This window comes from Apis cerana, linkage group LG11 (assembly GCF_029169275.1).
Source record: "Apis cerana isolate GH-2021 linkage group LG11, AcerK_1.0, whole genome shotgun sequence".
In the NCBI taxonomy this organism is placed as follows: domain Eukaryota; kingdom Metazoa; phylum Arthropoda; class Insecta; order Hymenoptera; family Apidae; genus Apis; species Apis cerana.
In genome coordinates, this window is record NC_083862.1 from 970056 (window position 1) to 983371 (window position 13316).

General features: G+C 34.4%; 1 protein-coding gene and 1 long non-coding RNA gene across 29 annotated transcripts in view; one reads left to right on the forward strand and one right to left on the reverse strand.

Moving 5' to 3' along the window:
- The window catches only part of LOC107998497 (RYamide receptor-like), a 102175-nt gene that overhangs the window by 39619 nt on the left and 49240 nt on the right, over nucleotides 1-13316 (forward strand). The gene's annotated exons all lie outside the window — the stretch shown is intronic.
- Nucleotides 1-13316, reverse strand: part of LOC107998504 (uncharacterized) — a 130660-nt gene that overhangs the window by 14681 nt on the left and 102663 nt on the right. The gene's annotated exons all lie outside the window — the stretch shown is intronic.

Below are 13316 nucleotides of genomic sequence, written 5' to 3' on the forward strand. Positions count from 1 at the left end.
TTTAAAATCTGCGCATCGAATAATAATAGCGTGGAATAATTTCAATCTCGAATTCTAAAACTCATCTTTCTGCTAATTTCCGAGTTTAAATTCGTAATTAAAAAAAAATCTTACGAACATTCTAATTATTACGTAGCATGTAATAGAAAATACGTATAAATTAAATTCTTCCTATTTCTTTCTTAATGTTCACACATGCGATATTTGAAAAATTTTACCGATTAATATTTCATTGCGTCGTTGTTAACACATTATTATTGAAGCTACGTTTCTTTCCGAAAGAAAGAAAAGAGAAGGAAAAAGAAAGAACGAATATCTTCTTCTCTTCGAAATTGCAATGGTAGAAAACTGTCTTATCGATTAGCCACGCGACTCGCATCGTGTAGCCGGAAGTCAAGCATAAATCGGGTTTATATCGGCAGTAAAATTCTCCATGCTTGAGCCGAATAACGAAATGAAACCGATCCGACATAAACTCTGACATCAAACCGATATTATCATACCCCGGGGCACTAACGAATCTCACTATAACCATAAATATAAAACTTTTTCATCCCTTCGGTTTATTTAAAGAGAGATTGTATAATAATATAGGTTAGGTTTGCACATTCGTATACGCAAATATTTGTAAAATATCTTTACTTTGAACTCGTAGAAATTCCACATATGGTATGCAAGTATGCACAATTTTACGAAAGAAAATCGAAATAGAAATTGATCGGTAACTACTATTGATCGTGCAATGAGGTATTAAAATTTTTACAAAATTTTTGAGAAAATTTACTGGTACATTACGAATTTTCGATTTTTTCCATTCAAAATTTTTATTCATAAATTAAGATAGAAAAATTTTAATACGACGAATATAAATTGTTTCATTTTATTTTTCAATTATAAATGAACAGAAGAAACACATCGCGAATTGAGAGACCATATAAAAGATCAAGAGGAAATTTCATCTTTTCTAAAGTAATTCGTGCCAATTAACTTTTCGAATCTATAAGTTTTAATTCGTTGGAGAACGATTGGAACGATTAAAAAAAAGTGCGAGCGATCTTCGATACCGGTTTCGATTGCTTCCGGCTGCGAATGAAGAGACGAGAGATAAAATGGGATCATAAGCGAGCTCTGTGTATTCTCAATACCGGTCAATTGATACCAAGTAATCCATCTTGTGTAATTGAACGCGAGGACAAGTGTAAGGATAAGCAGAGATAATTGGTATAAGAATTTTCCCTCTGGAAAAATTTTAATAACTAAATTTAAACATTTATTAAACTTGACAAAACGATAATTACTTACCTTAAACCTATTTATAACGTAATAAATAAGCGTCTTCTTCGTTTAAACAATAATTTTAATCGAGAATATTCCAAAATGTACGAGAGATAGTTTGAATGGAGGATAAATTTCACAACGTGCCAGTAAAACTAAAATAATGTATTTATGAAATATAAAAAAAGGGGGAAAATTACAATGAGCGACATTATGATGATGATCGAATAATGCACCGATAACGATATCAGCTCCGTATTTATCGTCGCAATTTCGCCCAAGGGGGTTGTTTTACATTTTATTTTCCCATTTCATGGAATATCTACAAGCTCTGTGGATAGTAAATAGCAAGTATATTAGTTTACCAATTTTATATATATATATATATACACATGTAGAAACAATAGGATCGTTCAATAGAATTTTCAATTATCGACAGGCGTTTAAAAAAATGAAAAAATTGAAAATTGCCAAGATTCTCTTTCGCTTCAAAGGTTAAGAGATTTTTAAAAAAAATACCTTCCTCTCCCCCCGATATTTGATTTTATTTTTATTTCACAATCTCGAGGTACGAGATGCTCCATCTTCCCCCCTCTTTTCTCCCATTTTTATCACTGGTCTGCATAGCAGCGCATCGAAAAGTTGCCAAAAAAGATAAAGAACTCGGGACGCAGCGAAACGGTGTATTATCTTGTCTCGATGCTTCGTTATCCTCGCGTTCCATTCATTTAAAAATGAATTATTAAATTCGAATAAATTAATATTTTTATTCAAATCTTTAGAAATCCATAGGAATACCTTTGATTCGATTCATTTATTCATCGTTTTAAGCAGCTAATTATTTGTTTATAACAACACTTTTCGGGAGAAAAAGAAAGAGAAAGAAAAATTCTTGGACGCAGTGACTCGTAATTTATAATCTCGTTTTTCCTAATAAATATTAAACGCAGCAAGGTCTTCTTAGGAGTCGCAGTCTTGCTTGGTATCGTTTCAAACGATAAATCAAGAGAGATATGAACATTTTAAATATTTATTTTTAGTTACTCTCGTACACAGTATCCTTCCATTTCCTCTCCCCGTATCTTTTTCTGTTTCAGTGCATTTCTAAAAAAAAAAAAAAAAAAAAAAAAAAATGAAAAAGAAAAAAAGAAGAAAAATCGGTTTATGACGGAATATTTCATATTGCGGGTCAGCAATTGTGCGCTGACGTATCCTGGTTCGTATCCAACCAGTTTTAATAAATAAAACCAACTGCCTACATCTCTTCCGGGATTAATTCGTATCTCCACGTTGACTCGATATTATATACATATAAATTGCTTTTTTCCCTTTTTTTCTCGAATCACGTGCAATGAATTTTTGAGATATTACAGTTTGGCAGACCGTTTTTTCTTCTCCGAATAAACAGATGATTCCACGTTGGGTCTCCTTTCCTACGATTCTCATTCCATCGTTAAATCGTGAATTCGAGAAATATCGATCGAATTATTTAAATCAATAATAATAATAATAATAATAGAGAATCTAATAAAAATCTAACAACAAAAAAAGAAATACCATTTACTCGGTCGTTAAATTAGCAAAGTTACTAGATCGTTATTATCGACGGAGATAATTTTTCACGAAGAGACGAAAATTAACAACGCATACGCGAGTCAATGAAGAGAAGTTGGTAAATTCCCTTTCACCAATGAAAATTCTGAAAATAATAATATCCCCGAGTCAGCGAAGCGAGGATACATTTATCCACCATTGTTCACCCGGCCGACCATAACTAGCGAGAACTCGACTATGTACAGCCGTAACTTCGTTCGACAATACAGGCAGCGGACGTAACTTTAAGGCTCATCTTTGCTTAGGTCATCATCGAAGCTTTGCCTTTATCCGATCCGAGGTAAAACTTCTCTGGAGATGGAACAGTCGTATTCAACTTTCTCTCGAGTTCTAACGAGTTTGCATTTAACATTTTTAAAAAAAAAAAAAAGAAAGAGTTATTATATAAAACAGAGATATTAGAAGTTTTATTATTACATCATTAGACTGAGGAACGAAGATAGATTTTATATCATATATATATTGATTTTGGACAAAAAAATTTGAAGAGAAGACAATGGGTCCGAAATTTTTATTTTGATCCTCGTTAAGAAAAAAAGAAGAAGGAAGGAAATTTCTTTTTTTACAAATCGAACACTCATAACACGTGATATATAACGACACATGTTTGAAGCGGAAAGCAAAAGTGTTAAGAGATAAATTTTGTTTCACAGTTATGAATATCTCGCCGTTGCTTTTCTCCGATCGTATTAATCAATGTCGAGCGGAAAAGAAGGCTTCGAAGGCTCGTTCGAGCGTACATACGTAACCAGAAAAAGCGGAATGTAAGTCTGATAAAACGAGCCAGTCCTCTCGATTATTTATTCCTAGCATTCCATCGAAAAACGCCCATCGGTTATATTTTTCCAAGTATAAATTTTTAATAAAAAAAAAAAAAAAATATTCACGCACAATTAATTTCAATCAGATCCTCGAATTTTCAATCTTTTTTTCTTTTTTAAAACGCGCAAGATGAATATTCGAGCTTCCCTTCGAATATTTAAATAATATGTGCAAGGTGATTCTTTTTTACGAAAAACTCTTCCCCTTTCAATTATCTTTTTTTTTTTTTTCCTCTTCTCTTCTACGAGGGAACGAGTAGAATTTCACACAGAATTTTCGAGGGGAGGGGAGAAAAAAGCGCGGCACGCTAATACGTTTACCAAGTAATGGAGATTCTTTCTCTATGCAAATTCGTTGAGTGCACCCCCATCATTGACGTCACACTGTTTTAATTCGAAAAAGCGTGGGACACCGGATAAGTTTGCGGTGTTGGCCAGCTGCGTGCGGCTCAACCTAGCCGCCACTTACCGTAATTTCTCCTCGATATTGCGATATCTTGTGTAATATACACGGTTGAAAATTAATGAAATTCCTGTCGTGGATCGGCCCCGCTCGAAAATCGCCAACCTGCCATCTCTCTGTACACACATATATATATATGATCCTGTGCTAGGAATTTATCTCGAGTCGGACCATTTTAATTTATAATTATACTAGGAAACAATATTATCTCTGTAATTACAACAATATAATTTTCGATCCATTTTTAACAATTACATATTTATATCACAATTCTCGATCATATGTTCAATCATATGATCGAATCGTGAATACGCGGTAAGAAATATTTGAGGAATCAAATTTCAATTTATAATACTAGGAAACAATGTTACCTCTGCAATTACAAGAATAATAATTTTCGAAACGATTAAAAATAAATAAGGGACACGCGAGCGCATAAAAGTGATAAGAGATAAGAGATCCTGTAGATAGAACGCGAGTTAATACAATACGAGGTTAATACTTTCGAGGAGTTTGTTTGCCCGATGCGTACGCTCGAATCACGTCGAGAGATGTTTATCGGGTCGATTTATAATAAATTACGAGATACAGGTGGTGACAGTAAAAAACCGGTTCGAGTCTTCGACCGGGCGGCCACCGATCCCTTAAAGGATCCCCGAGCATCTCTTTCTACTTGCTCATTAAAAGCAATTCGAGCAACGGTTAAAAACTTCTTGCCGCCCAATTATTTCAATGCCCGATATCTTCCATCTCCGGGCAAACGAAAAATAATTTAATAAAGGCGCGCAAGACCTTCATTACGATTATCGAAAATTACAAATTTTCGTCACGAAAGAAAAATTTACACGTAAAATAAATAATTATTCTCGGTGCGAGTACATATATATATTTGATTCTGCGTCGAACGAGCATTGCTCGTTGTCTAAATAATTTATTGGATTTAAGAATAATTGTGCAGAGCAGTGGTTCTCAACTTACAGATTGTAATACGTAAGAGCGTTGTTTGTTTTAATATGCATGGAAACACTGGTTCAGAAAATTGTTTTAAAGTATATAAACACTTGTGTGTAGATAGATCTTGTATGCGAGTCTCATCGAACCTTAAGATGCAATAGAATCTTCGATATCCGAACTGCATAACCATACGAGAGGATATGAGAATTGGAAGACATAACTGTCTGAAAGAATTTTCCAATATATTGAAAACACTCTTTTTCTGAATATTTTCGACATTCTGCAAAAAAAAATTTTTTCGTAATGATCTAAATAAAAGAATAAAAGATGCTTCCGTTTCTTTTCTTTCGCGCGAAACAATAATTAAATAATCGATTGGACGGGAAAGGTGGCTCGCGAAAAAGGATTAAAAAGTTTTCCCGTTTAATGCTATTCAATTTAATTGCGCGCCGCGAAAGGATGGCGATTAAATAGTTGGTCAATCGCGTTGAAAATGTTCAACGACCATCGACCTGTTCTTGTTCTTAATTAAAATACCAGGGAACAAAACGCACCGTTTTACCGAAATACCGAAATACGTACCGCTGAATACAATAGAAATTTTCCGACACATTTCGAGACGAGTTACGATAACAAGTTGTCGAGTTTTACTTGTTTTCGACGTGTATTAAATATGGCCGCCATTGTGTCACGTGCTCCACGTAACCGCAGGCCCGGTTGGTTGGTGGCGCGCGATTCGAGTTAACGAGAAGTTACAAATTGCTATTCACGATCGAAGGTACTTTGGGTACCATTTACGGTTTACATAATTAGGATTAAAGCTCGAGCTTTTAATACCACCACGGTGCACTTTTAGGGAATAAAAGTGGAGAATGAAAATGAATATTCAGAAAAATAAATCCTCTCGTTACTTTCCCACGCGTTTTCTCTCCTCCACCAATCTACATATTCATATTTTGTTAATATTAATAATAATAATTTTAATAATACTTCGCCGTTATTAGAATTTTATCGCTACCGTTATTGTTAAAATATCGAATGTTACGTTAAGGGAATATTGAAAAAAATCACTCGCGGACAACTCTTTGCGCGTACATCGTTTGCGTGTATTAATTCATTTGCATATTTGATTATCGATCGTTGAAGGTAAGCTGATTTTCATTCCCAGTCGGGCACTGATTGATGGAATGCTGCCGCCACGTTGATTTGTTTATTTTCGAGGATTGAGCGCGCTATGATCGAACAGCAAAAATAAATTCGATAGTAGGATTGATTACAATTAAGCGAAAATTTGCAACGTGATATTTTTACATCTTTTCCTTTTTTTATTAATCTTAGATATAAATAAATAAAATTATCGCTACTTTTAATCTAACTTAATATTAGATTGCAATTATAACCTAACCTAACCTAAAAAAATTTAGGTTACTTCATCGTCTCGATACGAAAACAATTTGTCTCGATACGTACGAATAATAAACGTAAGAATTAAATAAGAAACGTAATACGAATAATTTATACATTTTCCTAAATTTATTACACATTTATATTCGCTTCGTTTAAGCGCGATGCAACCTCGAATGCAATACACCGTAATACGCGAATGCGAATAAATCAGGATCAGCGGGCAAAGGAATGGAAACTCGCCGTTACTTTATTAGCATAAAGAACAAGAAGAAGAAGGAGAAGGAGAAGAAGAAGAAGAAGGACGCGCTCCTCTATTTTGTTATTTGAGACGTCGAAAGAACGCGGCAGTCGGGAACACTGTAAAATAGATTTTAAACGAGTGATGTTGGTATCTTACGCACACGTACACACATATACACGTACTCTAATAAAACACAGGCGAATGTTTGTCGTTGCGATGCAGGTTGTTTGCCTTGAAAATTACTCGATTAAGCGTTTGATTCATTTCAATATTTGCAGTGTAAAGTGTTGCTATAATTGGTAAATATTTTAATAATCCGTATCAATTTGCATCGATATTTGTTTTAAGGCCGTTATATATCGTAATTTTAAGAAAAATTAGCGAGATGAATATAAATTTAAAAACGATGATCGATGAAATAATGATTCGTAAATTTTCCACAATGTTCCTCGAGCATTGGAAGGAAGAACTTTATTTTTCCTGTTTTTTTTTTTTTTTTAAGAAAAGCAAGACACAATTCGGATAAGAGAAGTTTCTTGCTTGGAGAAAGAAAGGTTCTCGAGGTAAATAAAAAAGGAACATAAATCAAATGGCAACTGGCCATCGTATGAAGGGGGAAAAAAAAAGAACTTACTTTCATCGTATCACAATCCACGCTCTGAAAAAAATTGTGTACTCGAACTGAACTCCTTTAAAAAAAGTGTATAAAAAAAAAGAAAAAAGTAACGTTTCGTTACGTTAAAATCCATTTGAAAAATTGTATGCTTGACGACACGTGGCATAAAAATAAAGATGGACGTGAACTGGTATAGTGGAATGGCATGCCGGAGATTGCGAGGCAAAGTAATGAAAAGTTGCAAACAAATTTGAAATTGTAGCTATTACAGAGAAGTCGTTCCAACAAGGAAGGCTCTCTCCCTCCCCCTTAGTCATTCAAACGTGAAGAGAATTCTTACCTCACCTACTGTGCGCGCAACTTTGAAACCGTATCTTCGAGTTTCACAAGTTTCACAGTCGATCCATATTTTATATTTCTTCGACGCGATTCGGAATAAATAAATCGACGAATAAATTAATTCGTTTTTCAAAAATTACGTAATTACGATCGATATCAATTATAAACGATATCTTTTTATCTAATTCGTATTAATTGTTCAAAATATCCCCTCAAATATGTATTTATTTATTTTGAAAGAGGAATATCTTTATCTCCATCCTGTGCATACACGTACGTCCGTGTAAATATTTTACAAATAAAAAATTTGCACCGATACGGAAAAAACTGGCTAAAAGTGACGAGTAAAATATTCATAGATTTATGGACCGGCTTGCTGGTTACAGGAGTTAAAAAAAAAAGAAAAAAAAAAACTTTTTACTCGTTATTCGTTTGAAAATCAGTAGGCGGGATTAATCTACTATTCCGTGTGTCTCGATAGTGATGCTTTGAGTGGAATGTCAAATATTGCTTTTACCTCGAAGGCATAGCTACGGTAGGAAGGGTTGGAAGAATACCTTTCAACGTACATTTGTATACCGCCGCTGTCTTATACCCTTAAATCGTAAATTATTCTATCATAATTCAAGCCATACGTTTTGCATTATTCAAAGATAAATCGTGAATTCAGGGGGCAAGTTTTCCATCTATTTTTCTTTCTCGATGAATCTTTCGAAATTGATTTTTGATTAAAATAATTATTAAACTTTGCATAAAAATCCTTGGATACGTTTTAAAATTATTATCTCTTATTAATCGATGAAATTGAATGAAAATGGACGAAAATTATTCAATACTGGTGATTTTTAACTATTTTTAAACCAACTTCGAAACCAACGCGAAGAATTTACTTGGCCAAAACCGCAGCACGAAAGTTGAATTAAAATAATTTGACCACAGCCCGTTTATTACGTCGATACGTGAATGGAATCTCACGCCTACGCAATTTTCCGACATGAAACAATTTCCTTATAAAGGGCATCGATAATTGAAATTTCTTAGTAAAAATATTCTTTAGTATTATTTTCTTCGGCTACCGAAGAATTATTTATTTCGAAACATTAATGAATCTTCAAATTTATTTTCTAATAATATCAAAAAGTGGATACACATAAAATATCTGGACTGTCACACACGATAGATATATAGCATGTTATCTGTTGCTGAATATATCGAGATTTAGTATATGATTTATGAGCTACTCTTTATCACCAAGTTCTACGACATATAAATGTCTATTTAAAAATCCATAGAAAAGATTTTTTCCCCCTCTACGTGTAATCTGCCTATAGTGCTTGCAACTATGTTGAAAAAGATAATTCATATTTTTCGAATTTTATATTTATAGCTACTCTTTTTTTTCTTCCTGTTCAATGTTTGTGTTGATATATCGTGAATATTTATTGATTTTTATATATTAATTTGTATTAAAAAAAAAAACGAGACGATCGATGAGAATAATTAAAATCAGGATATTGAATTAAGTCGTTCAAATAGAATCTTTGGAATCTGTCTGAAATTTCAATTTTTTTTTCCCCGTCCATCACAAATTCACCATTCGAAAATTATTCGATTCTCCTATTAACGCGTTCAATCTTCGTTTGATTTTTCGTTCAATTTTTATCAGACTTCACACGTCGAAAGGATTTATATCGTCTCTGTTAACGAAATTTAGCTGAAAAAATATTTTCAGCAATATACAATAACAACAATTAATTACTAATTTCCCCTGGAAAAAGAACTATTTCCTAAAAAAAACAAAATACTACAAACACTCTACTAAGCCGTAATCATTTTTTTCACGGTCGAGAACGCGCGTTCGAAGGCGGCAGACGAGAAAGAGAGGAAAAAAAAAAAAATCAAACGACTTCTCGAAAATCGAATTTCCCCTCCTTGTATAAAAGCTTTTTACGTAAAGCACAAGTTGCGTGTGCCCCGCGTTCATCGATCTCCTCCTTGCAACGGCGTCTAAAGGGGTGGCGGATTGTAAAACGCCGTCGAACGACGGAAACAGCCGAGATTAGCACCGAGAGGTAACACGAGAGGTTTCCACCAAATAAAAACGCTGCGAGGAAAATTGCTTCCGTGATATATATATAAATATATTTTTCTTTCTTTTTCCCCATCTCTTTCCAAAGTTGAAGAGGGGGAGGAGGAGGCGAATGTCGAAAAGTTGGCTCTCGAAATTCTGTCGCGATGGAATTGCATTCGGGGGATCGAGGGAGGGGGAACGTCTTCTTCTTTTCGATTTCTACGAAGGGAATGTAAATGTGAAGATTAATTATCGATATTATTTGTTTTTATTAATATTTATTATTACTGATATTCGTCGATGGAAAGTAGAATTATCACGCTATGATTATCAAAATTGCCCACGGTCAGGAATTCCTCGTGTCACTCGAAATGACGGTCTGTACACGAGAAGTCGACGTAAACGGGTGAAACTCATTTCTATCTCAGCTTTGGAGATTGCGTTTATTTCGGTTGAGGAAAAAAAAAAGGAGAGGAGAAGAAAGAAAAAAAAGGAAGAATGTTCCCTCGAGGTAAAGGAAATTGCAATTTAGCTGCATGGCTTTGCCGGTTTCGAACCTTGAATTACTTCTTGTTAATAGTATCGCGTATGCTTTTCACTTTTTAGAAACTTTTGAAATAAGATTCTCGTTCCTCGATTGAAAATTATGTGAAAAATATAAACGATCATTTGATTATATATAGAAACTTTGGGAGAGATCGTTTCAAAATCGTTGTTTGATTCTAAAGAAACCTTCTTATACGATCTTTGCACATTTTCGTAAAGATAATTATGTTTTGGAGTCAGATTTTTTATTTGCTACATTTATCAAACGTGTTTTATTATTATTCCACGTAATTGAAAAATTATACACATTTTCTAAAATGCAACTTAGAAAAATTGGAAAACGTTTTAACTTGAATTTATAAATGTATAAATTGAAATTATAATTCGTGCGTAAGTGTAAGTAAATGAAAAGTGAGCTGTTGAACTTTTTAAAACTAATTTAAAGTTGGTGTATAGGTTACGAGGTTACGAGTTCAATGTCGACGTTTCACGAGTAAGAAAAGAGAGTAAGTTTTAATTCTACTTTTGTGCAAAATATTCTTATGCACGTGTTATATATACAGATAAAATTGAATTTACCATTTTAATCATAATTACCATCACGGGAAATTCTTTATTCCGTTTTTACAAAAGTTTTCTCTTCGAATAAATAATTACAAAAATTTGATTGTAAATTTTTCGAGGAACAAAGATATTAGCTTAATTTAATTCAATCACAGAATTATACCATACGCATATCTAAATTCACTTTGTTGCCAAGATAACGGATAAATATTTCCCTTTTTCAATTTCCTCACACGCGAGATTATCTCATTAGTATTATTTACCGTGAAATTTTAATTTAATCCTAATCTGATTCGTTACATCTGTCGCCGCACATTTCTTTTTCCTTCCCTTTACGCGATATTTCATCAATGCTTATCTCGAAATCAGGCCACTTTTGTTGAAAAGTGACGTGGAAAACACAGGTTTCGATCATTCCATCCAGTGTTCAATGCAGCTCTAATGCCACGTCGTTGAAAAGCCATGCCACTCTCCAATTAAACCCCTTTGATTCCGTGCATGTGGACCCCGCCCATCTTTTTGTCCCCCAACGATTTTCACATCGATCGGCGCAATGTGCGCGGAAATATTTCGTATTTAGAAAATTGAAATTTGAGGTTGGAACCAGGTTGGACCAACTCGTCTCCAACCACCTTTTGGAATTGTATGAACGAAGCCACGATGAATATAACATGACGCAGATCGGTTGTTAGACTGTCGAGAGGATATAATGGATGGTATGATGGATGACGAAATTTACATCTAAACGTTTGTTATAAATACGACGGGAAAGAATGGATCCGACAGGTGTGATGATTATCGTAATTAAAATTCGTTTCTGGATTATTTCGGAGAAGAAATCAAAATACGGATGATCGAATCAGATGATTGAACGAGAATAACGTACAACTTTACGGTTCATAAGGTGTTTAAATTACTTTCAACGGTAAATAATTCTTGTTTCTCAAACGTTATACAACTCTCTTCGAAAAACAATCCCCTCTTTTAGAGCAAATATCTATAAGAAGAAGTGTAAGTTCGAGAAACTCTCTTGCGCTTCCTCACCCCGACTTAAGACCTCGAGAGTTGTAGAGTTTAAACCACACTTCCAACACAATCACTCCTTCAGCCTCTTCTTCTCTCACAACTATCCACCGTGCTCGAAAAACCTTTTTTTCCTCGAGAAGCATTTATCACTCGCCTCATATTCGCCTTTCTTCGCTGGAACAAAGTGTGTCGCGTAACAACGAGTAACACGGCAAAAGCCCTTTTCGCTTTCGACCGAGTCCTTCGCGAATTCATGAAAACGCATCCAAGCGGTGCTTTTGAACCTCGGCAAAAATACCCTGCTTTCTCCTCTATTTTTCCAAATGTCGGTCATCCCGTAATGACTCGTTCCACGATTTACGTAATTGCGTAGCCACAATTCGCGAAAGTAGAAATTTTTTCCCAGATCTCCAGTCTCTCGAGATTTCAGTCGTGCAAACAGAGAAGGCAGAACTAGAGAGGAAAAAAAATAACCGTCCGAAGGGAATTCGATGTCATAATAAGGATTAATGGAGGATAATTAATGGAAGAGACAAAGGAGATTCTAGAATAGATATTGTAATGTGAAATTCAATAGTTGGTATAGTTGGTATATAGACGGTAATAACAATACGTGTATATTATCCAACTTCGAAGTATCAACTCGAATCTGCCTATTCGAATGCTACCTTTTACACGTCGAATCGAATAGGTAAACTTCCCGATGCGGGTTAATGGAAGCAACCGTCTATTCGAACATCACCGATCACAAAAAATCTCATGTTATTCAACACTTACGATCGTTATTTAATCAACGTTAGTATCGCACATATCACACATCGGATCTCTTTATAGATATTTAATAATTACGATTTTATTTTACTTAATATTTAATATTTAATATAAAGATTGCATTCTAATTTATACGCACTTTTAAACTAGCTAATATTTTGAATATACCGTCAGTCATCCGAGCTCGTCCGATTTTTCCCGAGCTCACCCGAATTCTAGAGTATACGAACCGAACCGATCTTTCCCGAACTCGGCCGAATGATTACCGAATGTTACGCGACGCGACATACGTAAATTTTTAAGATATTAATATTACTACTTCTCGTTGAATTATTGGAAATAATACGCACAAGTTGAATTAACAAGTGATTCTGAATGAAGGGAAATTTTTTCGCAAGCCTGGTCAAAAACATTCGGCGACTACCGAAGAAAGGTTTGAGAGAAAAAAAGTTGGCAGCTATTACCATGCTTTTTAATTGGGCTTACGTATAATGACTAGCGCGAACGATTTTTTGCGCGCACGAGAACTTGCTTGCCAATTTTTTTCTCCTCTTTGTAAAGCTGTTCGGAGGAGGAGGAAAAGGAAGAGGAGAGATCAAGGGAAAAGC